General features: G+C 42.5%; 1 long non-coding RNA gene across 2 annotated transcripts in view; it reads left to right on the forward strand.

Moving 5' to 3' along the window:
* Positions 1 to 24,008, forward strand: part of LOC117883700 — a 95,942-nt gene extending 71,934 nt beyond the window's left edge. The window contains exons 2-5 of one of the 2 annotated variants that reach the window (XR_004647373.1): positions 1,725 to 1,816; positions 11,337 to 13,070; positions 14,055 to 14,115; positions 23,897 to 24,008. This is a non-coding gene — a long non-coding RNA (uncharacterized LOC117883700). Of the gene's footprint in view, positions 1 to 1,724; positions 1,817 to 11,336; positions 13,071 to 14,054; positions 14,116 to 14,210; positions 16,801 to 23,896 lie in introns of those variants that run through there. The other variant, XR_004647374.1, reaches the window with a different exon arrangement.
* Positions 24,009 to 26,523: the final 2,515 nt, after the last annotated feature.

The following is a 26,523-nucleotide window of genomic DNA, read 5'->3' on the forward strand; positions in this document are numbered from 1 at the left end:
TAGCCTAGACTCAAACCCAAGCTTACATTGCAGTATAGACATATCCTCTGAGCACAGTCTCCTACATGTTTGAGTGACAGTTCATTTGTGTCTGTTCCTTTCCTTCACTAACAACCCTGGAAGGCTATGCATCTGAAGAAGTGAGGTTTTTACCCATGAAAGCTTATGCCCAAATAAATCTGTTAGTCTTTAAGGTGCCACCAGACTCCTTGTTTTTGTAGATACAGACTAACACGGCTACCCCCGATACTCAACCCTGGAAGGGGTGAACTAGCCTGGAGCCAGATGGCAGGCTGTGTTACTGCTGTCTGGGCCTATGCAGTGGAACAGTGGGTGAGGCTGGGTGGGGGCAAAGACCCAGTCCTGGGCCATAGGATGTGCCTTGGGAGAGGAACACAGTAACAGCAGCCTAGAGACAGACCCAAGATTGGGAAGCTGCAAAGGTGTCATAGAGTTTAAGGCCAGAAGGGACCATCAGATCATCTAGTCTGGCCTCCTGTATATCACAGGCCACTAATACCATCCAGCAACCACACAGTAAATCCCAAACCATTTTGAATTTTAAAAATAGTTTTCAGTATCTTGCCAAAAAGTTAAATTTTTTCAAGGAGGAAAATGCTATTTTCTGACCAGCTCTCGCAGAGGCAGATCTTGAGGAGGGCAAGGGAGTGGAAGGAACCTGTATATTTCGGAATGGGACAAAATAGCCTCAAAAAATACTTGCATGTTCAATTCCATTCTTCTACAGCAACGTTAGCCAAATGAAACCCACAAATAAGAAAAAGCTAAATTCTCTGCAATTTTATGGGGTTTTTGCCCATGAAACAAAATACATTTTATAGAGGAGTTATCAGTTGAGGGGACTTATGCCAATTTGCGTGAATCTGATTTTTGTCATTGAACTGATTGTCATGTAGTGACACATTTTCTGATTAATATCTAATTCTGATTTGAAAGGAAGGCAGATACATTGTCTCACTTATTAGCTTGTATAGCCTAATTAATGCCATCCCGAGTAAGGTGGAATCTTGTACTTTATTTTTTCTTTTGAGTAATTTAGATAAGGCAAACTATCTCAATGGCAAAGACAAAGGAACTTCAGGTGGATACCTTATGGGACTTTGCTGTACCACATGTCAATCGATGAGACAGTAGTTCTGTTTCTGCTCCGTCCAGATCTGGGAGTTCAGGCTTATGGATTTCTTTCATATTAACCATTCCCAAAGTAACTTCATTCCTAACACCAGACTTGCAGCTTCACAGTTTGAAAAATGATGTTTGAATTCCCTGGAAAATTGTGTCTAAGTAACCACTGAACTCAATCTGTTTTGTCAGTAGTGAATGCTGTTGAAATAATGATTTTCTTACATTTGGGAAATATCCAAAGTTATAGCTGAGACGCTGATCTTTGAAAGACACAATGAGATCTTTCTAGGAAAAAAAAATTAAAATTTGTGACATAGGACAGTATTCAGGCAGCTTCTAATTCTAACTCAAAGTGGCAAATGTAACTTATTCATTGGGTATATAAACTCATTACAAAATCTGGCACTCCTCACATTTGGCCAGAAAACCTATAGATATTAGAGCTGTGAAAGGGGCTTTTATATTCATTTACTACTTTTTCACATTTCCATTCATTTTGTCCCCATCATTTGATTAGAAGAGGTCAACCACAAAAACTCCTGTGGCCTTACACTTTGTTTTGGCATTCTTCGTCACAGGACCAGCAGGTAGCAGGAAAGCTGATAACTCCTCTGAGCGTTTCAGTTCTCTGCAAATGATTCTTCAACCATCTTTCCGGAGTTTGACCTTGGTGAGTAATTATATCTTATGCTTGTTTTGTTCATTTTGCTGACATCTTCTTTCCCAGTGATGATTTAACTGATATTGACACTAAATACGCAATCTGTGTAAAGTGGCCAATGGATTCAGCGGGAAGGAATATGGAAACTTGTCTCAACCTGTACCTTCCATTAAGGAATTACCTTTTCTACATCCTCTCTCCCAAATTGCTACAGCATGACTCCTAAATGTGCCATTACCCTATCTGATGTGCTCTCTGACTTCCTTTCAGTTAAGTAACTTTTCATCCCGTACAGATTTTCTCAGTGTTATTTTAAACAGGTTTCTTTTTGACTAAATGCCGGTTACTTTATGCTGCTCTGAAAAGGAATTTTCAGGCCAGGTATGGATGCCTTTTTATGTTGCTGAAGCATTTGCTATTGTGCTTCCAATGATGGTTACAACGCTGAGTTATTTTTGCTGCAGATGGTACTGTGCAAAATAAACAAAACTCACTATGTAACTAAAAATTCCCCAGGCTGTTTGCCTTGATTCACCAATGAGTATATAATTGCAGCTAAGCCATGACCAAATCCCTTCTTTTGTACCTGTCTTTACCCACCTCACAGCCAGCTGTCTGAATTATTTGCTGTTCAGTCTTGCAAAGTGTTGAGAACTTCATGGGAAGTGCATATGCCCTCAGTTCTGACTGACTTCACTGGGGGGTTCAGGACGCTCAGCATCTTTCAGGAACAGGCCTTTTATACTCCAAATATTCATGCAGATAGTATTGCAAAGACCATTACAGCTACAGAGGGAGTGGGTGCCCAGGATGGCTTTTGAATTGTTGAAGTAGGCTCCACACTAGCTCCGAATAAACTATCAGGAAGAGGATTAGTGGGGGCAGGCTGAGAAAGGGACGTCTGAATCCACACAGATCCAGTGCCTGGGAACCTCTGCATATGAGTGCAAAAGGGCAATGGACATTATTCCAGCTGGCAGGCTGGAAAATTTGCTACAAAGGGGCTGAGGTGCAACCCAATGACCTTCTCTTGGATTGGGGGTTTTGGTAAATTCTTCTCTGCCCAACTTACACAAAGTGTACTTATGGAGGTTTTATATTAATGGGGGGAGGGGTAAGGATTTCTTATTGTGCTGATGTAGGAAATTAATTACCCTTTCATCCCTAGCGGTGGTCATTCTGGGGCAGGGTTGAGGCACATGGACCAAGCACGTTGCTGCCCATCCTATTTCCATTTTGTAATATAAAATAAAGACGTCACTTTCTCGTGCTGTCAATTTACTGTCTTTCATGAGCATTATGTTTATACATCCAAAATGAAAATCACGTGCTTGGTCCTTAATTCAGATCTCCAAACTGTAAGTGGAAAGGAGATTAGAAAACTTCAGAACGTTCTAGAGAACTGTATAGCATCCACTTCTAACATAAATATCCACCCTGATTAGAAATGTCTGTTCTGCAGGGCAGTATTCTGCATTGTGGCCTTGCATAGCTAATTGTTTTTCCCCATGAAGCAATAACATGTGCAAACATGTCTCAGAATGATATGCCAGTCTGTCTACTAGAAAATGTCTGAATGTCAATCAGCAACCTGCTGTCTAGACATCTCTTGGAACAGACTTATGCCAACTGTTTCAATTTTATATTATATATACTATATATTCTTTGAATCAGTCAGATATTTAGATTCCCATATCATAGTTCTAAAGCACTGTCCCTTTTCTAAAAACCAAAGACTCCTTAGTTGCATATCACAGACTAATCTACCCAATAATGCCAAATAGTAAACCAGTTTCCAAAACAATAAATCTGTTTTTTCCACTGGGTGTATAAAATTAGCATACTGTACTGGTAAAGATGCGTCTCTCGCCCAGTGCTGAACACAGGTAGTTACAGCAAGGATATTGGGTGAGGATTTAAAATGACTTCTTAGTTATGTGACAGAAGAATAGTCAAGAGGTGGAACTAGGAATAACCTGTGAATGTTGTCTGATTAAGTAGAAGGGCTGTATTGTTTAGTAAGCTATTAATCATCTATCACAGAAAACTAAATATTTGTCAGGATTTAAATCTGACTTTTTTATACATGAATATGCATGGACACACACCAAACTGGATGTGTACACATCACTTACACTTAAATATGTAGGAGGAATTTCTAAGTGAAATTTCGTACTTATGGAAGATGCCAAGTTGAGGGCATCTGAGTGAATTTCTATCTTATCCACAGGACATGGACAATACAGACAGCAGCTGTGCAACACGCTCCCCCAACCCTCATTTAAACATCAACTTAGTCTGATTGCTTGAGATAAGAGGGTATATTTCCGTTTAGGTCATGATGCTGCAGAGAATTATGCACATGCTTTACTTTTGGCATATGAGTAGCCACACTGAGCTATGGGACTCACATACTGAAAGTTAAGCACAGGCATAAATCATTGCCGTATTGGGATCTTAGTCTGTATGATAAATATTAAGGATGAAGGTCTGGAAATCTGGAGGGGTTATGCAAATAGACAATTGTAATTTACATAATCATGAATATGCACAACCATATTTACATAACCCCCGCCAAGCTGCATATTTGCAAAATAAAAGTACTGTATTGAGTGTGCCCTAGGTTGCCTCACCCTCACTATCCATGAGATCATTTTGTCTGGAAAGGCATTCCCTGGAAGCAGTGTCCATAGCAGGGGTTTTATTTGTAGAGGCCTCCCCCTGAAGCATTTTCTCTTGCAGTGGTTCTGCCTAGGGCGGTTATTATTCTAGAGGATTTATTCCATAGCAGAGGAACTTATTTATGGTGTAATAGTTTTGATGAGTATTAAAGGTACATTCTATCTTTGCTTGATACATTTCTTCCTAAATTAAACATCTCAGGCATTCCCGGGGCTATGAAAAGTTTGTACTAACTCATCCCATGCCATAGGTGAATTAGAAGTGGAGGAGTATTTCTTGATAAGAGCTTTGGGTGAATCTGCTGATGGAAGACTCATGAGTTATGACAATGACCTGATTCTGTCCCCGGCTACAGCCCCTTTATGAAGTTCTGATGGTTTACAGTTGTTAGAACAGCATCCATAGGAATAAAGCTTGTTTAATGGGGTCCCTCCACTGCTGTAGGGCTGACGTATGGTTCCTCTAGCACCTTCCTGTGCAGTCCCCAGGGGAGGGGGCGGGTGAGATGTTGGGGAGAGGCTAGAGTGCATCATGTTCCAGTCGTTCTGGACCAATGTGCAGCCCTAAGCAGTCAAACAAGGTCACCATAATTTAGGGGACCCTGGGCTTGCCCTAAGTTGTGCCAGAAACTAAGCCCAAAATTCAAAGAATATGAAGCCACCTTTGCTATTCCCCTACCTAGCTGCATTTCCTTTGTGGGTTAGCATACAATATGGCCCAATGTTTCTGCTTCTACAAGGTCAGGATGATTTAGAGAAAAGACGCTGCAGTGTTGTACGAACTGAAACCTACTCTATACACCACATCTATAGCTGTCAGTCTCATTGTTCTTGAGAAACTGATAGTAGGGGTAAAGAGCTGCTGTACTAGTGCTATCAGTGTTTGGCAAGAGAAGGAAATTCCACTTAAAACAGGAAAGTAGATGGATTTTACAATCTGATTACAGTATTTTGCATAAATGTATTCTGTCAGTGCTCTTCAGTGGAAGGACCTCAGAGTGCTCTCATTCCATTCCAGAGCATTAAAAGTGACCTGCAAATAATTTTATCAAAAACATACTAATAGCAGAACTATGTGCTGAATGACCCAGCTAACCAGAGAACATTCTTCATAACTACTTAAACCTTTCAATAAATTATTTTGCCCCCTCCAGTGTCATGTTAGCTGGCTACATTTGTAGTCCCAGAATGCCTCATTCTAGGATAGTGTGAATAGTATCTGGAACAGCTGAAGAGCCATTTGGTCAGATAAGTGGCACTCACTTTTGGTTATAATAATCATGTTTAAAACTTCTCTTCAATACCATGGCTCATATATATATATATATATATATATATATATATATATATAAAATCATACTGATAGGGCATCTTCATAATCCAGACTGGTTAAGTAGTAGCTGACAGGTCACAAAATTATGCATTCTGGAACAACCAGCAGAGAGGAGCCATGTAGCTGAACTTTGGTGGCAGGGAACATTATTAAGAAATATTACATTAATTAATCACTCAGAACTTATGTCTCCTTTGCTAGTTGAGCCATTCAGATATCGCTTATTTATTCTAAACATTTATTAATATGAAGTATCTGCGCACATACATCTGCGCAATTCATAGAATAAAATGGGTGCCTACCCTAAAAAGCTAACAATCTAAGTAAGCCAAACAGAGTAAAATCCTGGCCCCATAGAACTCAATGGGAAAACACCTATTGACCACAATAGGGTAAGGATTTTACCCCTCGAGGACCATGGAAAGAGATGTAACCTACAACTGTGACAGTTTTGTTAGCTCTACAGTTTTTATTCCTTTTCCCTCCTTCATTTATGTCCCGTTATCTGATCCCTCTTGCCATTTATCCGGATAAATGTTTACCTGTTGTCTTTAAGAATAAACGCTTGGAGATACACATCTACCCTGATATAACACGACCTGCTATAGCACAAATTCGGATATAACGCGGTAAAGCAGCACTCATGAGGGGCGGGGCTGCGTGCTCTGGCGGATCAAAGCAAGTTCGATATAACACGGTTTCACCTATAACACGGTAAGATTTTTTGTCTCCCGGGGACAGCGTTATATCGGGGTAGAGGTGTATTGAGGCTGATGAGAGAAGAACAATGTTTTCCATATTTGCAGCTAGAGCTGGTTGAATTTTTTTTGCAAATTTTTAATGGAAAAATGGGTTCAAATGTTGTAAGCATTTCTGTAAAAACTGCAACTTTTTTTTTTATTGTTTAGAAGTTGGGTTTGGGTTTTTTTGGACAAAACATTTAAAACCAAAAAATATTTGGACTGTTTCAAAATGAATCTTTTTATTCCATCAAATTGAATGAAATCAAAATGATCATTTTTCAGTTTTCTAGGTTTTTCACTCCTTTCTTTCCATTTCTCTGACCATTTCTTTTCCTATGGGAAAGAGACAGAAGGGGAAATGGAAACCCTTCCCCAAAAATGCAATTTGATTCTGTCAGGAATACGGACCTGCAGCAGAGCCAGTCTCTGGACAACCTAAGGAGCACAGCTGGCCTGTAGAAGGCTGCCTGATTGGTTAGAAGAGTCAGCAGACAGGCTGTTAAGCCCAGGAGAAGTGACAGTGCACTGGCTGCCCAAAGCATTTGCCCTTTGGCTGAGAGAGCTTGTGTGGGTGCCTTGTTCCAGCTCTGCTCATGCCTTGTCTCATTTCAGGTAAGCTGGGCCTGACCCTAGGATCTGATTCCGGCGGTGTCCCTTGGGTCTGGCACCTGGCCCTGATTCCTGGCAACTTGCACCTGCTCTGTTCATTAGGTATGACCAGGGCTGACGAGAGGGGGGGAAGCCGGTACAAATTACCGGGGCCCGACGGTCCAGAAGGGGGCCCGGGGCCTGGCTCCCCCCCCCCCTTGTCGGCCCTGTTTAGCCAGTCCGCCCTTGCTGGAGGGACCGAAAAAATTCTGGGCCCGGCTTCCCCCCGCTCTTGTCAGCCCTGTTTAGCCTGTTTTGCTGGGGGGGGCCGAAAAAAATTTTTTCACCGGGGCCCGAACCCGCTCTCGGTGGCCCTGGGCATGACTCCTGCTTGAACCACTAGGCGTGACAGCCCACGTCCCTGTGATGTGATACTATTCAATTTGGATAAAATACAACGTATTTTTAATTGTTGCATGGAAAAATCCACAAAAACATTAAGCAAAACATTTTTTTCAGTTTGTGCCAATTCTTTCAATGTAAAGTAGCTTTCACTTTTAGACCAACCCTATTTGCAAATGAACACATAAGTATTTGAAAATATATGCTTGCCATCTTCAGTCGATGAAGAAATCAGTACTGATCCAAGCAGGTCTCCCTTCTCTTGGCTTCAGTTTTTCATACAATAGATTCTGTCACCTGTGCTACTATACACAACAAAAACAAGGCATGCTATGCGATGACCCAGCTGGCATAGCACAGATCACTTTGCACATTAGTAACTTCTCTTGGTCAAACTGTATTAGCCTACATGATAGAGTGGGTGCACTTTGATGGGATAATCCTGAGAAGATTAACCTACAGTTCTAAAGCCCAGTTTCACCCTTGGGATACAAATAACTCCTTTTGACTTTAATGAGCATTACTGCGTTGCCGTAGCAGAATGGTAAGGGCCCAGCTGTCTTTAGATTTCCTGCCCTGAAGTGTGAATTCTGTTGTATAACAGTGAGATCTTATAAACCAAACAAACCTCCCATTTCCTTCAGGATAGCTGGATATTTAAGGCTCCTGCATTATATTCTAGATACAGAGAATAGTTTAACTTTAGAAGAGTTTGGGAAAGAAGCTGCTGGAAAGGTGCCATTCATTTATTCTTTAAAATGATTGTATTCGTGGAATATCATTGTTCTACTTTTCATGTGTCATTATGGTCAATGATTTTATTTTTTTAAAATCTGATTGCTAGTATTCTGAAAATCAGATGCCATAGTGTAGGGTTACCATATTTCAGCAAGCAAAAAAGAGGACGGGAGGAGCCCTGCCCTAGCCCCGCCCCTGCCCCTCCCACTTCCCGTCCCCCCAGAACCCCCAACCCTCCCCCCGTTCCTTGTCCCCTGATTGCCCCCTCCTGGGACCCCTGCCCCTAACTGCCCCCCAGGACTCCACCCCCCTGCTCCCTGTCCCCTGACTGCTCCGATCCCTCTCCCCACTCCTGCCCCCTGACAGCTCCCCCCCAGAACTCCCAACCCCCCACCCCCCCGCTCCTTGTCCCCTAACTGCCCCCTCCTAAGACCCCCCCAACTGCCCCCCAGGACCCTACCCCCTACCTGTACCCTGACTGCCCAAAACTTTCTCCACTCCCCCCAAAAAGCCCCCCCCGAACTCCCGACCCCCCCGTTTCTTGACTGCCCCCTCCAGAACCTCCCTGCCCCTTTTCCTGCCCCCTGGCCCCCTTACCCTGCTGTTCAGAACAGGGTGTTGGGCTCTGTGCGAGCCGGACACGTGGCTGCGCTCCCCAGCACAACACACAACCTGGTCCCTGGCCCTGCACAGTGCTGCCGGAGTGGGGCGCGGGGCTGCCGGGGAGGAGGAGCTGCCGGCTCAGAATGCAGGGAGGGAGGGAGGTGGGGAGGAGGAGGAGCTCCTCTACAGCTGCTCCGGAGTCCAGCCCGTGACTTTCCTGCAGCCCTCCCAGCCGCTCGCTCGCTCTGCTCTGCCGGGGGAGGGGGGAAATCCCGGACATTTTGAGTGATTTACAAATTCCCCCCAGCCGCTATTTTTAGCACAAAAAGGAGGACATGTCCGGGTAAATCCGGACGAATGGTAACCCTACCATAGTGAATTCTGGTCAACAGACAGCTTCTGCTTTTTTTTCCTCTAGAAGCTAAATCATTCAAGAACAAAATGAAATTCAGTTAAATGAAATCTTACTCTAAATTCCAAGTGGCTTCACAAAAAGAATTTTTCATGACCAAAGTGGTTGCCTGAAGCCTAAGCTAATCATTATCTGAAATGAAAGCGTAGTTAGTCCCTTTCTTGTTGAGATGGGAATTCGTTAGTACTATTAATGGATCTTGCTGCCTACTTAACTTATTTAGTTAAAACGATAAACTCATTTAATTGCTTTCCTTAATACATGAATGTGTGACAGTCCCAGTTTCAAAGTATTCAAAAGAAGTAAAATTCTGGTTAAATAGATTACATGTTGGTAGAGTTGTTATAGTAACAGATGTACCATATATTGAGACCATTTAAACCTATATATCACAATAAAAGAGGTTAGAACTCGAACATGGAAGAAACATAACCCCAGTGGATAGGAACTTGCTAATAACAGCATTGTCAACAACCATACAAAGAAGGATTCTGCAGTCCCAGGACCTTTATTTTTTGTTTTTAACTTGACTTATTTTGGTTGTTTTCTAGGACTTAGCTCTAAGCTTGTCACATTATTTAAAACATAACATTCAACGCACGACTTAAATGTTACCATACAATAGCAAAACAAATCCACCTTACAACCTCTGTTGCAAGCCCACTGAGATCCTTTAGCCCTGAGTCTGTCCATCTATCTCTGCCCCAAATGCTCTTGAAAAGATGAGCTTTGCATAGTGCCGGGAAGGCTAATGAATCCGAGCCCTGAAGGATTAACCAAAGCAATTGGAAATGAACAGCAACAAAATGGGCCAGACCTTCAGCTGGTGTAAATCAGCACAGATCCGTTAAACGCAATGCCAATTTACACCAATAGAGGATTTGGCCACTTGAGTGTCTGTTGTGACCTAACGTATTTGCAACAACAACAAAAAAGTGTCACATTAGCAATTGCTGCCATCTTGATATTACTTGGTACCATTCTTCCCAGCTACAGCCTCATCCTCCCCTTGCACATGCACTTACCTTTATGCATCTGAGTAGTCCCACTGTTTTTTAAGACTTTATCTTTTAAATATGGAAATGCTTATTTGGTATCCGCAATAAACAGCATGTGTTCAAATGTAAAACAAAACTAGTTTGTGAGATTGGTCCTGATCGCCCAAGGCAGAAGATAGAGAGGAAAAGTTGCCCTCAATTATGCCCTCTGGGGGAAGATGCAACAAAGGGGGGGGGGGACGTATGGGGAAGGGAAGGGATCTCAGGGAATTTTCCCGACTGGAAACAAACAAAAACCCTAAAATGGTTAAAGAAAACATTTCCCTCTTTATATTACTTGGCTTGCACAAGCATGTTCATAACTGACACAATAGCATGAAGGGGACATTGTTGCTCTAGCAATGACAGATCTGAGTGATGAGCCTGACCAAAGTATACATGGCATGAAAGAAGTTGCATCCTTCATTACACATTTTATTTTCATTCTGCAGAGTCTGATCCTGGTGGTTTTTCTCTTTCCATAAAATGTAGAGGCTTATTTAGCTGATTGCAATTGGTATGAGGTCAAGGGATCTTAGGGGGCTTAGCATGGGGAATCTACCTTTGTTTTAACCAGAATAACTCTAGTAATTAAACAACCGTCCTGGTGACAGTGTATAGCTTCCTCACTGTGTTCTTTCAGGCAGTTCCTTTTTTCGTTGTTGTCCATCTTAGCTTTAGAGTGACAGCCTTGCCTGAGATGTAAATTAGATGCAAAGGAAGCACAGCATAATTTCTAAATCCCTGACTGGCAAGAAGAGCAAGGATGCAATGGGTAAGAAGTTTTGAGGGCCATGACATTGAGAATCTTCAGGGGCCTCTGTCAGTTCTTTGCAGTGTTAGCTGATAAGACTGCAGATCTGGCCATTTTAGACTTTAGTCTGGAGTCTGGTCCAAATGGTATAGAATAAGACCAATAGACAGAAGTGTCTCTGCTTGATGCATGGGGAAACTAAGTAATGTAATCTCTGATTTTATTTTACTCTTTCTAGGCTTTTATATGGCATCCATCATTGTCTTGTCTGAAAACGTAAAGAGAACAGGAGCGATTTTCACAGATCATCGGTGAACAAAAGTGACTCTTGAGAACCTCTGCACTGCTACAAACACATAGTGTAGTTAGAGCTAGTCTGCATGATGCTGGAAGCACACAAATATCTGGCCCTCTTAGTAGCAGATATACGGCAATGTAAGAGCTGAGGGTGCAATCACTAGCTTCCTCTATCCACTTGTTGCCATAATTGAATATGTTTTTAACAGCGTCTCACTGTGGCAAGGCCAGAATCCAAGAGAGATAGGAACAGGGGATGGTAGGTTGGTTTCCCTCTCATCTATAAGAGGTTTTTTCATTATTGTTGGGTCTAAGAGACCTTAGACCTTGCATGATTTTTTTTTCCAGACAGGTGGAAAGTGTTGTGTCAAGGTGTGTGTGTGTGGGGGCGGGGGGACTGCAAAATTCAAGTCAAAACAAGTTGACTTCTCACAACGTTTTCAAAAATATTATTTATTTTCCCCCACCCCCCTTCCTTCTCATAACCTCCATTGGTTTTAACAGCAGTGGAATTGTTTTCGACACTTCTATTACTGACCTTGCAGATGTCCCAAGGCAATCTGTGCTTAAAGTGTTAATGCTCCCCCTACACACAGACCCATAGTCAATCCATACCCTTCAGGATGTCCTTCTCTTGATAATGCCCGCATAAATATGATGGTTTGAGGCAGAAGAAAAATTGCAGGATACCAGCTAGAGCATCTAAATGCTGCCTCATCATACAAAGGCACTTTATATTGTTCTCATACATCCTAGCAGCCATTTTACAAATGCCAAAGGGCACTTAGTGCTGGATACAGAGACAGGAAGGAGAGATGAGAAAGAAGTGCCTATTATTTCTTACCAAAATGAATCTGCATCTCTAATGGGATACAATGCCAGGCTTATTACAACTAACCAGTCAGTCAGTGCTGAAGGAGAAAAGGCTGTATGTGGGATGGCAAGGGGAAACAAAGACTGGGAGAGATTAAAGAATGAGGACTCAGATTCACAGAGTGTTCTGGTCACATTTTCTTTGGAAATACTTCATTTCAGCACCACATCGGAGAAGATCACCTGAAACTTTCTTGATCAACACAGCGGGAAGAGACTACTTCATTGTACAAAGAAGTTTCCATAGATGACAGTCATCAGCTAGTCCTTTCAGATTTCAATTCAATAAGATATAATGGCCATGTATGTTTTATTGTGCATATTTTGGGCTGAACTAATCCTTGCTGAAACACCACTAGGTCAATGGAGTTACACCCAGGATTGAGTTAGCTGATTTTGCTTCAGTGCAGCAAAACACTGTACCTGCTTCATTATCTAAAACGAATTAGCTAGGGCTACCTGCCTCCTGGTGCAGTAATGTGTAAAATAATGCAGCTCGTCTGCTTGCCCTAGAGCCATATTCTGGATTTTGGACAACATTAAATTGCAGCAATAATTCTTGTACTGGAATGCAACAACAATGCAATAAAGTTGGCATTTTAAAAAGCATTAAAGCTCACCATTTAGTGACACCCCCAATCCCGACAGGCAACAGGTGTCCTCTATGTATTACTGACAATATTTCTCTCAAGCTCATCCCATCTTTAGATGGGTGTTTCTGGGTTTCCGGTTGTCCCAGACCCTACTGATATTTTCTCCTGATCCAACCAAAGAAGCAAAGCAGCCAACAGACACAGCTCTGGTAAGAATTTCTTCCCTTCCACAATATCATTGGCCTTTTCTCCACAGTCCATGTCTCTGCCTCAAACAGCTGGTTAAAACAGCTGCACTTGTTTCAGGGGTGAAGGAATTCATTTTGAAGGGTTTTTTCTTTCTTACATTTGATCCTTCAGATCAAGAAAGTTCAGACAAAACCTTTGTCATAAAAAAAAATGTATTTTGAAAGTCTCTCTTACATTCGATTCTTAAGATGGGAAAAGATTTCAGAAACTTTTGGGGGAGTGAAATAATAGATTTTGAAATGTTTCCCAGTCTCATATTTGTTTCCTAAAACAGTGCCAGCCTGAAGTACGAGCCAGCATGGCCCTAAAGCTTCAGTCGGCCCAGGGCTGGCTCTGGCTTTCTGGCCACCCCAAGCAATAAATAAATAAATAAATAAATAAACCCTGCGGTGGCCAGAACAGCAAAGCCAGGGTGCAGGGGGACTCCCTGCCCTGCAGATGTGCCCCGGCTAGTGGGGAGAGGGGGAGGGAGCGGGAGCGGGGGGAGAGAGAGAAAGGGGGCGGCCAGGGCTTCAGCAGGGTGCTGCTACGCAGCCCGTCCCGCCGTGCCCCCTGAGGGAGGGCTCCACTCCGGTCGGCTGGGAGGGAAGGACGCTGGCTGCCCTGCCGGGCTTGCTGCAGGGCACTCCCGTCCTCCATGAGCCGCTGCCCCCTACAGAGCAGCTGGAGCGGAACAAAAAAAAAAAAAGCGGCCGTGCCGCCTTAGGATTGGGCGGAATGCCGCCTCCTACAAGCTACCACCCCACGCACCAGCTTGCTCGGCTGGTGCCTGGAGCTGGCCCTGAGTCGGTCTTACAGTGGGGTACAGAGCGTTCTGATCTGCAGTGTTGAGATTCTCAGAATAGTGGCCACAGCCCTGTCAGAGGCAGCCATCTTCTCAACCAGACCCTATCAGGGTAAGACCAGTTTATACTTCACACTGACTCGCTCCATTTTTTTACCAGGACATTCAGGAGCTAAAACTTTGAGGTCAAAGACATTTATTCCAACCCATCAGGTCTCCAGGTAGGTAAACAAGACAAGGAACCTCTTCTGTTTCTTTCACTAAATGTGAGTTCTAAGGAAAGCCACGCTAAGGTAAAACATGTTTCTTCCTATAGCCCCTCACCATGGAGATAGGTCCTCTTCCTATAATCAGGAGAGGTTTACCCGGCTGCCTTCTTCTTATGAGGCTAAGGAGGATTCTTCTGCAACCAAGGCAGTGACACAAAGATGCGGCTGCTTATTTAATTGGGCAAGTCTGTAGAACTCAATTTAAGTTCCTTAAATGCCAGAAACTTCTTGGGAACGCTCATCAGGGGAATGTTACAATACCAGGCCTGAGCTTTCCAGACATCAGTCCCGAGAAACATCTCCTCTGCTGCGTGTAAGTAGAAGGAAGACCCACAGCACAGCCAATTGCTTGAATTTACGGGAATGAGGCTGTCCTTCCTACAGTTTGTATAGCAGTATCTATTTGTCATTTAAAATGGGAACCTTCCTTTTCTAGCCTTTGTTTAGCTCTGATACTAGAGAGGCAATTTGACATTCCTTTGATTTGTGGAGAGCACATAAATGTTATAATAATACATAGCACTTCACATATTCAAAGCACCTTGCAAACTTTATGTACTAGGCACTATCATAATGGTACTTTAGCTTCTGTAGATCCTGTATTCAGCTAGAGTTCTCAGTACACAGTGGCTGCTAAGTAAATCTGATGGCAGCCTGCAATTTTTATCTAATGTGTTTATTTCCCCACTAATACTACAATGCTACACAGAGCCTATTAGGCTAAACTGGTGGTATCAGGCATCCTACTAGAAAGAAAAATTGTACTTAGTTTCTGGGAGTTAAAAGCTATAGATCTGGAAGACTTGCGTCTCCCCTCCAAGTTGGATGGATTTTTCTAGTAATCAAGAGCTGTATTAGTTTGCAATATTTGTTTTATCGTTTATAAAGATTCTGGTGCTTCCAAGTTTCTACAGTTCTCCTTCATGTCTTCTTGTAGTGTTCTACAAGATTAAAGGAGCTTCCTTTTTACTTGGGATTAACTGAGGCTGCTCACTGGGCAAAGGAAAAGCCTGTGATGTCACAGAACCTTATCACATCCCAACAAGTCTATGCCTTTTTACTACTCCCTCTAATTAGTTGATGCAGCAGCATGCTTTCCAAACCCCATAATTCCAGGCTAGTGCTTGTAATGCCAGAACCCGAATGACCAGATAACCCTTTTCTTTCAGGACACTGAAATGCTCACTAATTTGTTCAAAAAATCAAGCCAAGCAGTGACATTCTGTAGACAAATCAATGGGATTTTTAGTATTTATTTCAACAAGGATCTGGACTTCTGCAAGTTGATCATCTTATCAGTCACAAAAAACAAACACCAGCTCCCCCCTTTCACAAAAATGTCTCCCTACCCGATATATTCATACCCAAAGTTATCTCCTTAAACCCCACCTGCACGCTAGGTTGAGGAAGCTTTCATTTAAAAGAAGTCTCTTTTGATTTTTAAATTCCACAGAGTGCATAGAATCTTAATGCACACAAGCAATACAGCAATGTACAGCTGCAATTAACTGTCCATCTAATGAACCAGTCCCTCTATTCTAGCTTGAAGTCCCACTGAAGTCAATAGAACTTATTTGCATCAACTGAGGATCTGGAATGTTTTACAGTGGTCATGTACTTCTCAGCAAAGTGGACCTGGATTCTGAAGCACTCTAGTGTGGCTGATTGGAAATTCCCCTGCTCCTAGACACCACATTTCACCCACAACTTCATTCACCAATTGACTCCATTCCCCTTTCACTCAGCCCTCCCAACCTAACTTATCCACTCCTGGTCTCAGAACCTAAGCCCCCTCAGCTGCTTCCAACCCAAACCCCACCTGCTCAGAAACATGCCCCCCACTTCCCACACCTATCTAACTACGGACAGCCGCCTCCTCCACTTAACCACTCCACAGCTCAGAACCCTCTCCTACCCAACACTCTCTCAAGCTCAGAAAAAGCATTCCCAGACTCAGAAACCTTGTCCCTCGTGCCTGACAGCCACCACCTGCAGCTCAGAAATACCCTGTCACTGTGCTGGGTCTGGAAAAGAAAGAGTACAAGTTGTAGTGACCATGTGTAGACTCTGTATAGGACTCTATACTCTTCTTGTGGAGCTAGCCGCATCAAAACCTGCATTCCCTGTGCTAGCCCTCTTTCCTATAAAGCTTGCAGTCTATATGCTACAAGTTGGAAATCACCCATTGGCAGATAAGTGTACTGCAAGCTCCACTATATCAGCCACATTACGCTGCTGTGATCTTAGTGGTGGTGCTTAGCCTCGTTAGCCCCTTTTCACCAGTCATCCCTGTTTGGGTGACCATCTTTAGGTTTCAGAGTCAACAACACATTGAAATAAAGAGTCAATTCACACCTTTCAGAATCATTGTTTTGCAAGCCCATGAAGACAGCATGACATGAGTTTGCACTCATTTCACATTTTCAATATCATCTTTGTAACCATAAGCACTAGAAACTTTTTATTAAAAAAGGATTCTTTAGATGTTGAAATACAATTACATGGCAAGGGGTGGAGATGGGCATGAGATACCCAGGGCCCTGGAGTTGATTTGGTAATTGCAAGCTCTTTCTGGATCAAAATATACAAGGAGAAAAAGGTAAGGAATCAAAGGGTAGGTCTACACTTACCTCCGGGTCCGGCGGTAAGCAATCGATCTTCTGGGATCGATTTATCGTGTCTTGTCTAGACGCGATAAATCGATCCCGGATCGATCCCGGAAGTGCTCGCCGTCGATGCCGGTACTCCAGCTCAGCGAGAGGAGTACGTGGCATCGACGGGGGAGCCTGCCTGCCGCATCTGGACCCACGGTAAGTTCGAACTAAGGTACTTCGAATTCAGCTACGTTATTAACGTAGCTGAATTTGCGTACCTTAGTTCGAAGTGGGGGGTTAGTGTGGACCAGGTGTAAGTCTTTCCAGCACTCCATCTCTACTAGCTCAAGGCAGCAAGATTTATTATATTTAACCCACATTACTTTCAACTTTGTTAAAAAAAATGGCAGTCTTTTATTGAGTGTCTATTATTATTTTACCAAGAATGGCCTGATGTCTATATAATAATGCAATTTCCTAACATTCAAACAGCAAATAAATAAACTATGAGGCCTCTGATTCTTTAGGGTTTTTTCCCCAGGATGTCAGTCTCATTTTCTGTCACTGATTGCAGGAAAAATGCCAGATGTCCAGCAAGTAAATACAGTTGCTCAGGCTGTGCTTGTTAATTACAATCAGTACTGAAGAATTTGGTGGAGACGATGATCTCTTCAACCCGAGAGAGAGAGAGAAAAATCAATCAAAAGGGTTAGACGAAGGATGTGCAGAGAAGGAGTGTGGGGGGGGCTTTTAGCACTGAAAAACTGGCAAAGAATGTTCTTCTGAAGCACTGAAGGACGAGTATCAAAGGATAATTTTCTGAAAGCCTGGCTCCTGAACACCAAAGTTCATATATAGAAGATAGTGCTAAAATGTAACAATCACTTCCACCTAAATCTTCAAGGAATTGCATGCATAGGATTTAGCTGCATAACTCTTGTGCCTAAATCCCATGCAATTTTGTAAATGTAGGAGATACTCTAATCATTAAATAGCTCAGTGCCACTGCAAAAGTATGTGGAGAGAGTGTTGGAGGTGGTGGTGATCCTAATGGCTGCCACTTATTCCAGGGAAGTACCTTTCTCTTTTGCACCCATGCTTTTCACCAAGGTTTCAGCCATTGCAGGATCTGGCCCATATGGTCCATGTTATTGAATAGCTGAATAATCACAGAATCATAGAACTGGAAGGGACCTCGAGAGGTCATCTAATCCAGTCCCCTGCACTAATGGCAGGATTAAGTATTATCTGGACCATTCCTGACAGGTGTTTGTCTAACCTGCTCTTAAAAATCTCCAATGATGGAGACTCCACATCCTCCCTAGGCAATTTATTCCAGTACTTAACCACCCTGACAGGAAGTTTTTCCTAATGTCCAACCTAAACCTCCCTTGCTGCAGTTTAAGCCCACTGATTCTTGTGCTATCCTCAGAGGTTAAGAAGAACAATTTTTCTCCTTGTAACAACCTTTTACATACTTGAAAATTATTATATGTCCCTTCTTGTCTTCTCTTTTCCAGATTAAACAAACCCATTTTTTTCAGTCTTTCCTCAAAGGTCATGTTTTGTAGACTTTTAATAATTTTTGTTGCTTTTCTCTGGACTCTCTCCAATTTGTCCACATCTTTCCTGAAATGTGGCACCCAGAACTGGACACAATACTTCAGTTGAGGCCTAATCAGCGCAGAATAGTGCGGAAGAATGACTTCTTGTGTCTTGCTTACAACACTCCTGCTAATATATCCCAGAATGATGTTCCCTTTTTTTGCAACAGCATTACACTGTTGACTCATATTTAGCTTGTGATCCACTATGACCTCCAAATCACTTTCCGCAGTACTCCTTCCTAGGCTGTCATTTCCCATTTTGTATGTGTGCAACTGATTGTTCCTTCCTAAATGGAGTACTTTGCATTTATCCTTATTGAATTTCATCCTATTTACTTCAGACCATTTCTCCACTTTGTCCAGATCATTTTGAATTTTAATCTTATCCTCCAAAGCACTTGCAACCCCTCCCAGCTTGGTATTGTCCGCAAAATTTATAAGTGTACTCTGTATGCCATTATCTAAATCATCGATGAAGATATTGAACAGAACCGGACCCAGCACTGATCCCTGCAGTACCCCACTCATTATGCGCTTACAGCATGACTGTGAACCACTGATAACTACTCTCTGGGAACAGTTTTCCAACCAGTTTTGCACCCACCTTATAGTGACTTCATCTAGGTTGCATTTCCTAGTTTGTTTATGAGAAGGTCATGTGAGACAGTATCAAAAGCTTTACTGAGGTCAAGATATGCCACATCTACCACTTACCCCCATTCCACAAGGCTTGTTACCATGTCAAAGAAAGCTATCAGGTTGGTTTGACTTGATTTGTTCTTGACAAATCCATGCTGACTGTTACTTATCACCTTATTATCTTCTAGATGTTTGCAAATTGCTTAATTATTTGCTCCATTATCTTTCTGGGTACAGAAGTTAAGCTGACTGGTCTGTAATTCCCTGGGTTGTCCTTATTTCCCTTTTTATAGATGGGCACTATATTTGCCCTTTTCCAGTCTTCTGAAATCTCTCCCGTCTTCCATGACTTTTCAACGATAAGCACTAATGGTTCAGATATCTCCTCATTCAGCTCCTTTAGTATTCTAGGATGCATTTTATCAGGCCTTGGTGACTTGAAGACATCTAATTTGTCCAAGTAATTTTTAACTTGTTCTTTTCCTATTTTAGACTCCTCTGATCCTACCTCATTTTCATTGGCATTCACTACGTTAGACGACCAATCACCACCAAACTTCTTGGTGAAAACCAAAACAAAGAAGTCATTAAGCACCTCTGCCATTTCCATATTTTCTGTTATTATTCCCCCCTGCCATTGAGTAACAGGCCTATTTTGTCCTGGGTCTTCCTCTTGCTTTCTAATGTATTCGTAGAATGTTTTCTTGTTACCTTTTATGTCTCTAGATAGTTTGATCTCGTTTTGTGCTTTGGCCTTTCTAATTTTGTCCCTACATAGTTGTGTTATGTGTTTATATTTGTCATTTGTAATTTGACTTAGTTTCCACTTTTTGTAGGACTCTTTTTTGAGTTTTAGATCATTGAAGATCCCCTGGTCAAGCCAGGGTGGTCTCTTGCCATACTTCCTATCTTTCCTACGCAGTGAGATAGTTTGCTTTTGCACCCTTAACAATGTCTCTTGTTACTAGATTTGCCCATTACTTTGGGGTATGCTCATTTATTAGGGTTACTCTTCTGGGGGGGAGTTCTGTAATTCTATCAATGTACTGCTTGTGTCACTTATGTTGTCATATGGAGCTCTACTTCTCCCTTCTGCAAGTTCCCTCCCAATGGAGCTATCCTGTAGGACCTAGGTTCCCCAAGGCTGGGCTCTTCCAGCCCCAGAATCAGCTGAGAACGAACACACACACAGCGTGCGCCTCTGTGAGGACCAGGTTAATCAGCACTCCCAAGCTGTCCCCTTATATGTCCCTGGACTCAGTAGGCTGGGTCAAGCAGCATCTCCAAGCTGTCACCCTCATATGCTATGAGCACTGCACTGGAATAGAGTACGTGTGAGCAGGCTGGGATTGAGCAACACTTCCAAGCTGCCACCCTCATATGCCGCTGGACTCAGCACGTCCCTATCTCCACTTTCATGTTAAAATTGTTCTGGTAGTAACCCACTTGATGAGCAAACCCCACAGGATTTTTGAGTGCTTCAGGGATCTTTAGGTTAGGTACGAGGAACATTGCTGCAGAGCAAAGGGGGAAGCAAAAAAAACAAACAAACAAACAAAAAAAAACACCTGCAGGGCCGGGGGGGAGAAGAGAGAGAGAAGCAACCAGCTTAACCATGAAAGTTATTTATTTCCAGGTAATAACCATACAAGGGGAGCCAAACAAACGAAACAGTTATGATATTAAATCTAACTTAAATTTGATTATAAAAGTCAGGTTTAGAAAACTATAACTGATCACACTAGTCAGGGTCAGAAGGCTATACTGAGAGAGAGCTGGATTCTCAACACTCTGTGAAGCTTGAATGGATCAGGGGTCTCAGCTGGTGGTGATAGCTGAGGGTCCGGAATGCTAGAGACAGGCAGAGCCCCCAGCCTGATCAGTGAGGAGACGATGAAGTCCTAACAGAACTGATGCAGATTTTGGATCCAGGCTTCAGAGAACTTACTTGAGCATGGGTAGGGGGTTTTGTAGAGAAAGAACAATGGTTCAAGGGAGAACACTAGATTTGTTTATGGGTAAACTGGTGGCTCAAGGGAGTATATCAAAGTTTGTTTTGTTCAGGCTAGACAATAGGAAATGATCATTCCTGGCTACGGGCAGTGTTCCTTCGAGGGAGCTCACAATGCAATTAGGCATCTTCAGTATTTTGGATACCAATAAAGGATTTATTACTAGAATTGGTCTGATAAATATTAAGCTGGGTGTGTGCAGGCAGGGGTTTATTTACATCTGGATCAGAGATCCCCCGTCATGCAGTGCTTTCCCTGCTTTTCTGGTCCCGGAGTTCAGTGTGGTTCTTGCCTTGGAATCGCTGTTCTCCATTCTGTATGCTAATGGAGATGCCTCCCTGTCCCATCTTCGATGCAAATGAGGCTAGGGGAGTTGCCTTAATCCTGTCACCCTTGTCCAGAGGGATTTAGGTGTGTCTTCCACTGCATTTCATAAGTCTTTCTTCTGATCAGCTGTGGTTCAAGCAGAGGCTGGGGGGGGGGGGAGAAGAGAAGGGAAGTCTTTTGTGAATCAGACAGTCTGAATACTGCTCCCTGGTTCTCCAAGAAGACAGAACTGATACGTAACGCTCTTTGAAAAATTTCAAACTGTCTTCTATTGTTTTTCCCCTTAGACTTGCTTCCCATGGGATCTTACCTACCAACTCCCTGAGTTTGTTAAAGTCTGCCTTCTTGAAATCCATTGTCTTTATTTTGCTGCTCTCCCTCCTACCATTCATTATAAGAGTTCATGATTCTAATTTCATGAAGCAACAGAGGGTCCTGTGGCACCTTTGAGACTAACAGAAGTATTGGGAGCATAAGCTTTCGTGGGTAAGAACCTCACTTCTTCAGATGCATCTTCTTGTATCCCCTCTGATACTATAATTTCATGATCACTTTCACTCAAGGTGCCTTCCCACTTTCAAATTCTGAACCAGTTCCTCCCTATTTGTCAAAATCAAATCTAGAATAGCCTCTCTCCTGGTAGCTGGCTCCACCTTCTGAAATAAAAAATTGTCTGCAATACATTTCAATAACTTATTGGATGATTTGTGCCTTGCTGTGTTATTTTCCCAACATATGTCTGGGTACTTGAAGTCCCCCATCACCACCAAGTCCTGTGCTTTGGATGATTTTGTTAACTGTTTAAAAAAAAAAAAAAAAAGCCTCATCCACCTCTTCCTGGTTAGGTGGTCTGTAGTAAACCCCTATCACCCTTGTTTATCCCTTTTATCCTTATCCAGAGACTTTCAACAAGTCTGTCTCCTATTTCCATCTCAACCACAGTCCAAGTGTATACATTTTTAATATATAAGGAAACACCTCCTCCCTTTTTTCCTGCCTATCCTTCCTGAGCAAGCTGTACCCTTCTATACCAATATGTTCGATTACACAGGTAAACTAAAGACAAAGTACTCTTGAAAAGCTGTTCTATTTTTTCTTGAATAGAAAAATTTACTGTGAGAAGTGTTACAACACTCTGTGCAAGGTTCTTCCAGGGATTCATGGCATCTCATTAAGAATATTAATTTCATCATGTGACTGCTAGAAAGTCTGTTGCCATTTGACTTTGGACATGATTAGCATTGCATATTTCAGGGGGCTGGGATTTCAACCAGATTTTTACTGTACTATGTGGTTTTATATATTGCAGGTATTTCGATCTTCTTTCTAATTCCAGACCCACAATATAATGATGGGAATAAAATGTCTACAAATAAAAGTCAAAGCACTAAGATAAAATTCATTAATAAAACCTCCATATTAGGATGATGTGATCCTCCTCCTCATCTCCCCAATTGCATATTTAGTCTGTAACAGCTGGCAGTGTTTGTCTGAAAGTCTCATTCTGTTAGCAGGAGATGATCTGCCACTTTGCTAGTGCAGGTGGTTTGTTATCCCACCCATTCACAAGGGAGGGATGAGTGGGTCTCCAGAAAGATATCTAGGCAATGGGTTGCATAGGTTTTGAAGAGGAGCCTGGGGTTGGCTTGTGTGATGTTTTACTCTGACTTTGTTTTCTAACTAAAACCAGAGTCCAGGAAGCAGTACATTTTGATTCACTACAACTTGTGTAGACTGTTTCTAGTGGGGTGAGGAAGCCTCCTGTCCCTGAAAAATACATCCAGGATAGTGCCTTACTAGGTTTTATTAATTTGGGCCGAATTTTCAAAAGGCTCATGTAACAATGACAAGTTCCGGGAGCCTGAATAAGGTTACAGAGGAATTTTGCCGAGTCCTGCTGGCAGCCCTGCTAGGATTTTGGTTCTAATCCCAGATATAAATGTGTTGAGTGTCATTTTGAGAGACAGGTGATTGGAGTGGAACCAGAAATATCCTACTGGGATCAGTTCTTGAAACAGCCAAGTTCAGGAGCAAGATCCGGCAAGAAACAAGGCTTAAAATAAGGTAGAGTGCTTCCTCCTTTGCAAAAAGAGGGCAGCTCCCACTTCTCTCATGGGTTGTGGTTAGCAGTGTGCTGCTCTTCAAATCCTTGGCTGGTCCACTGGGAGCTCTGTCTCCTGTTTCACTCTAGTTAAACCACCAGGAAGAAGTTGATTGGTTGCTATTTAAGGGCTTGTGTACATGAACATTGAGTTCGCAGCAAGCTGGGGTGTGAATCATGGACTAGTTGTCCACATGGACCCTGATGATGTGCATTAACAGTTAATTAATGCACTGTGCTCCTGATAGAACACATACTAGAACTGGGTGAAAACTTTCAAATTTTGACTTTGGGAAAGGATTCAGTCTGCAGGTACTAGAGTTAATTAAAAACGGGGACTTTTTTTCTAATGCAAATTGGGGAGATTTTTTTAATGACAATTGATGTTAGGATGTTCAAATTTTGACCAAATTTCCCCTCCTCCCACCTCTGCTCTCTAATATGTTCTTTCAGAAGCAATACGGGAAAGTCTCCTCCCACTAACAGAGCTCACATCCATATTGCATGATTGGCCCAAATCTGAAGAGCGGATGCACCTGTGGATTCAAATCACGCAGTTAGAGCGAGTACTCAGATTTGAGGCCACAAGGTACTTTGCAAGCAGAAAACTGGAGGGTTGTTTTTTTCCCCCCACCACATGCTGAAAGGGAGGTTGGGCTACAACCCTCTTGGAAATGTGCCCGTTAATTTGTCTGAATTTTATTTAGAAAGTGCTTGGCTTCTGCCCATTCTCTATAGGCTTCTAGGTGACACGGATACATCTTGCCTTCAGCTGAAGTTGATGGACTAAATCCTCAGCTGGCATAAATTGGCATAGCTCCACTAAAATCACTGGAGCTCTGACACTAGATGAGGATCCAGACCACTGGTGCTAGAATAGTATGAAACTGGTGCAAGTATGATCAGAATTGGACCCCATGTTTTTTAGAAGTTGCTTTCTGTTATGAGAACAGAGAGGCCTATTACAAGGGCAGGTGGCTTTTCATTGCTTGGTTTGTTTCATTTGAAACTGTGATATATTTACTCACTGCTTCAATTGCTGTATTACATCACCAAATAACCTAGAAAATCATGTGCTACTTAAATACTGCATACAGTTAATGGATATAGAGGCTGAACTGTGGGCCCTGAGGATCTTAAAATCTCTATCAAATGTCATCTTAATATTAGTGTCTGACTGCTAATTGCTTACTTAATATTAAAATATAACCTGGATTATGGATTTCAGTATTTAAACTGACATAGCAGAAATGAAAATAATAATGGGGGTAGAGAAGCAGAAAAGATCAGATAGCTCATTATGGGTAGTCACCTTATGTTGATGGAGCAGTTGAATTTCATAATAAATTCCCTTGCTGCACCTCAAAACTATTTTAATTCCTCTTTAAAACAATTCTTAGTTTTGTTTCTAGTCACCATTAAATGTTTAGCCATGTAATATATATGATTTTAAGAATCAAGTTAAGAATTCCTATTTCCCAATTTGATAAGTCTAATTTTATAAAAAAAATAAATAATCAAGGCTATATTATTGCTTAGTTCCTGAGTATTCCACTCTTTTTTCTCAATGTAACTATAACAAAATTCTGCTGCCAATGTACTGTAGTAACTTTGGTCTTCAAAGGTATTTAGGCTCCTTTCACTGAAATCAGTACATTTTAGTATTTTATATCATTTATAAAAAGATGCCCATTATGTTACTATTTGATATAATAATCCACATGTTACTAGCCTAAATCATGCAGCCCCTCCACTTACAGCATTTCTGTGGACCCCATTAGGAGGTTCCTGTGTGGAGAGCCATCAGGACTGATCTCCGTCTCTCATATTTATCCTTCCTCTTTCTAGTGCAGAGACTGAGGGCCAAATCCAACTTCTACTGATGTCAACAGAAAAACTTCCATTTAAAATCAACGGATCAGTAATGAGCTGGTGTATGCTCTTAGGTATGTAGAAGAGTACAGGCAGTATGTGCATCACTAGTCACAATGCTGGCAGGGACACCTGCTCTTGTGGGGCTGCTACTTACCCTCCAGCATAAGGGGGGGGGAAGAAAGGCAGTCTTGGCTCCACCCCCAAGACTGGGTGGCATAGTGGAGTGTGTAGAGCTTTGCCAGGAAAATAGCTGGCACGTCTTAATCACGTTCCCTCCCAGCCTGGAGCAATGAGAGAAAGCCTGGACTGAACGGTGACTCTCAGTTTAGTCCCTACTCTGTTTTACACTGGGCAGATTGCAAGGTGCTTGTCTAGCCCAGTGAGAGTTGGATCAAACTGAGAGCCTAGCACCCCATACTAAGAACCTTTCCATGAGCATGCATCTATCATTGTTTCTTGCATGGAAGATGCAATCTGCAAGATAGATTATTTTAATCCTGTTTCGTAGCCAAAAAAAATTTTTTTATTGCAAAAAGGGCAAAACTGAAGACCAGATGGGTTAAACTGGCAAATATATTCTCTGATTATGACCAGATCTACACTAACCTATATTAGTATTACTACATTGCTCAGGGGGTTGGTGAAAAATCCAACCCCCTGAGCAATGTAGTTACACCTACCTAAACCACTTTGTAGACAGCACTATGCTGACAGGAGGGCTTTTCCCATCCACATAGCTACTGCCTCTGAGGCCTGGTCTATACTACCCGCCTGAATCGGCGGGTAGAAATCGACCTCTCGGGGATCGATTTATCGCGTCCCGTCGGGACGTGACAATCGATCCCCGAATCGGCGCTCTAACTCCACCAGCGGAGGTGGTAGTAAGCGCCGCCGACAAAAAGCGGCAGAAGTCGATTTTGCCGCCGTCCTCACAACGGGGTAAGTCGGCTGTAATACGTCGAATTCAGCTACGCTATTCACGTAGCTGAATTTGCGTATCTTAAATCGACTCCCCGCTGTAGTGTAGATGTACCCTAAGTGCTTTAGTCAAGACACTCTCCCATCAGCGTAGGAGCATCTTCATTAAAGCATTACATCAGGGCAGCTGCACCATTGTATGTGAAGACAAGCCCTAAGAACATAGTTTAGGAGCTGGAGAATGATCATAGCTGTTGGCAAACCAAGAGAAAAAAAAATACTTTTTT

Source organism: Trachemys scripta, chromosome 10 (genome assembly GCF_013100865.1).
Source record: "Trachemys scripta elegans isolate TJP31775 chromosome 10, CAS_Tse_1.0, whole genome shotgun sequence".
NCBI classification, from domain to species: Eukaryota; Metazoa; Chordata; order Testudines; family Emydidae; genus Trachemys; species Trachemys scripta.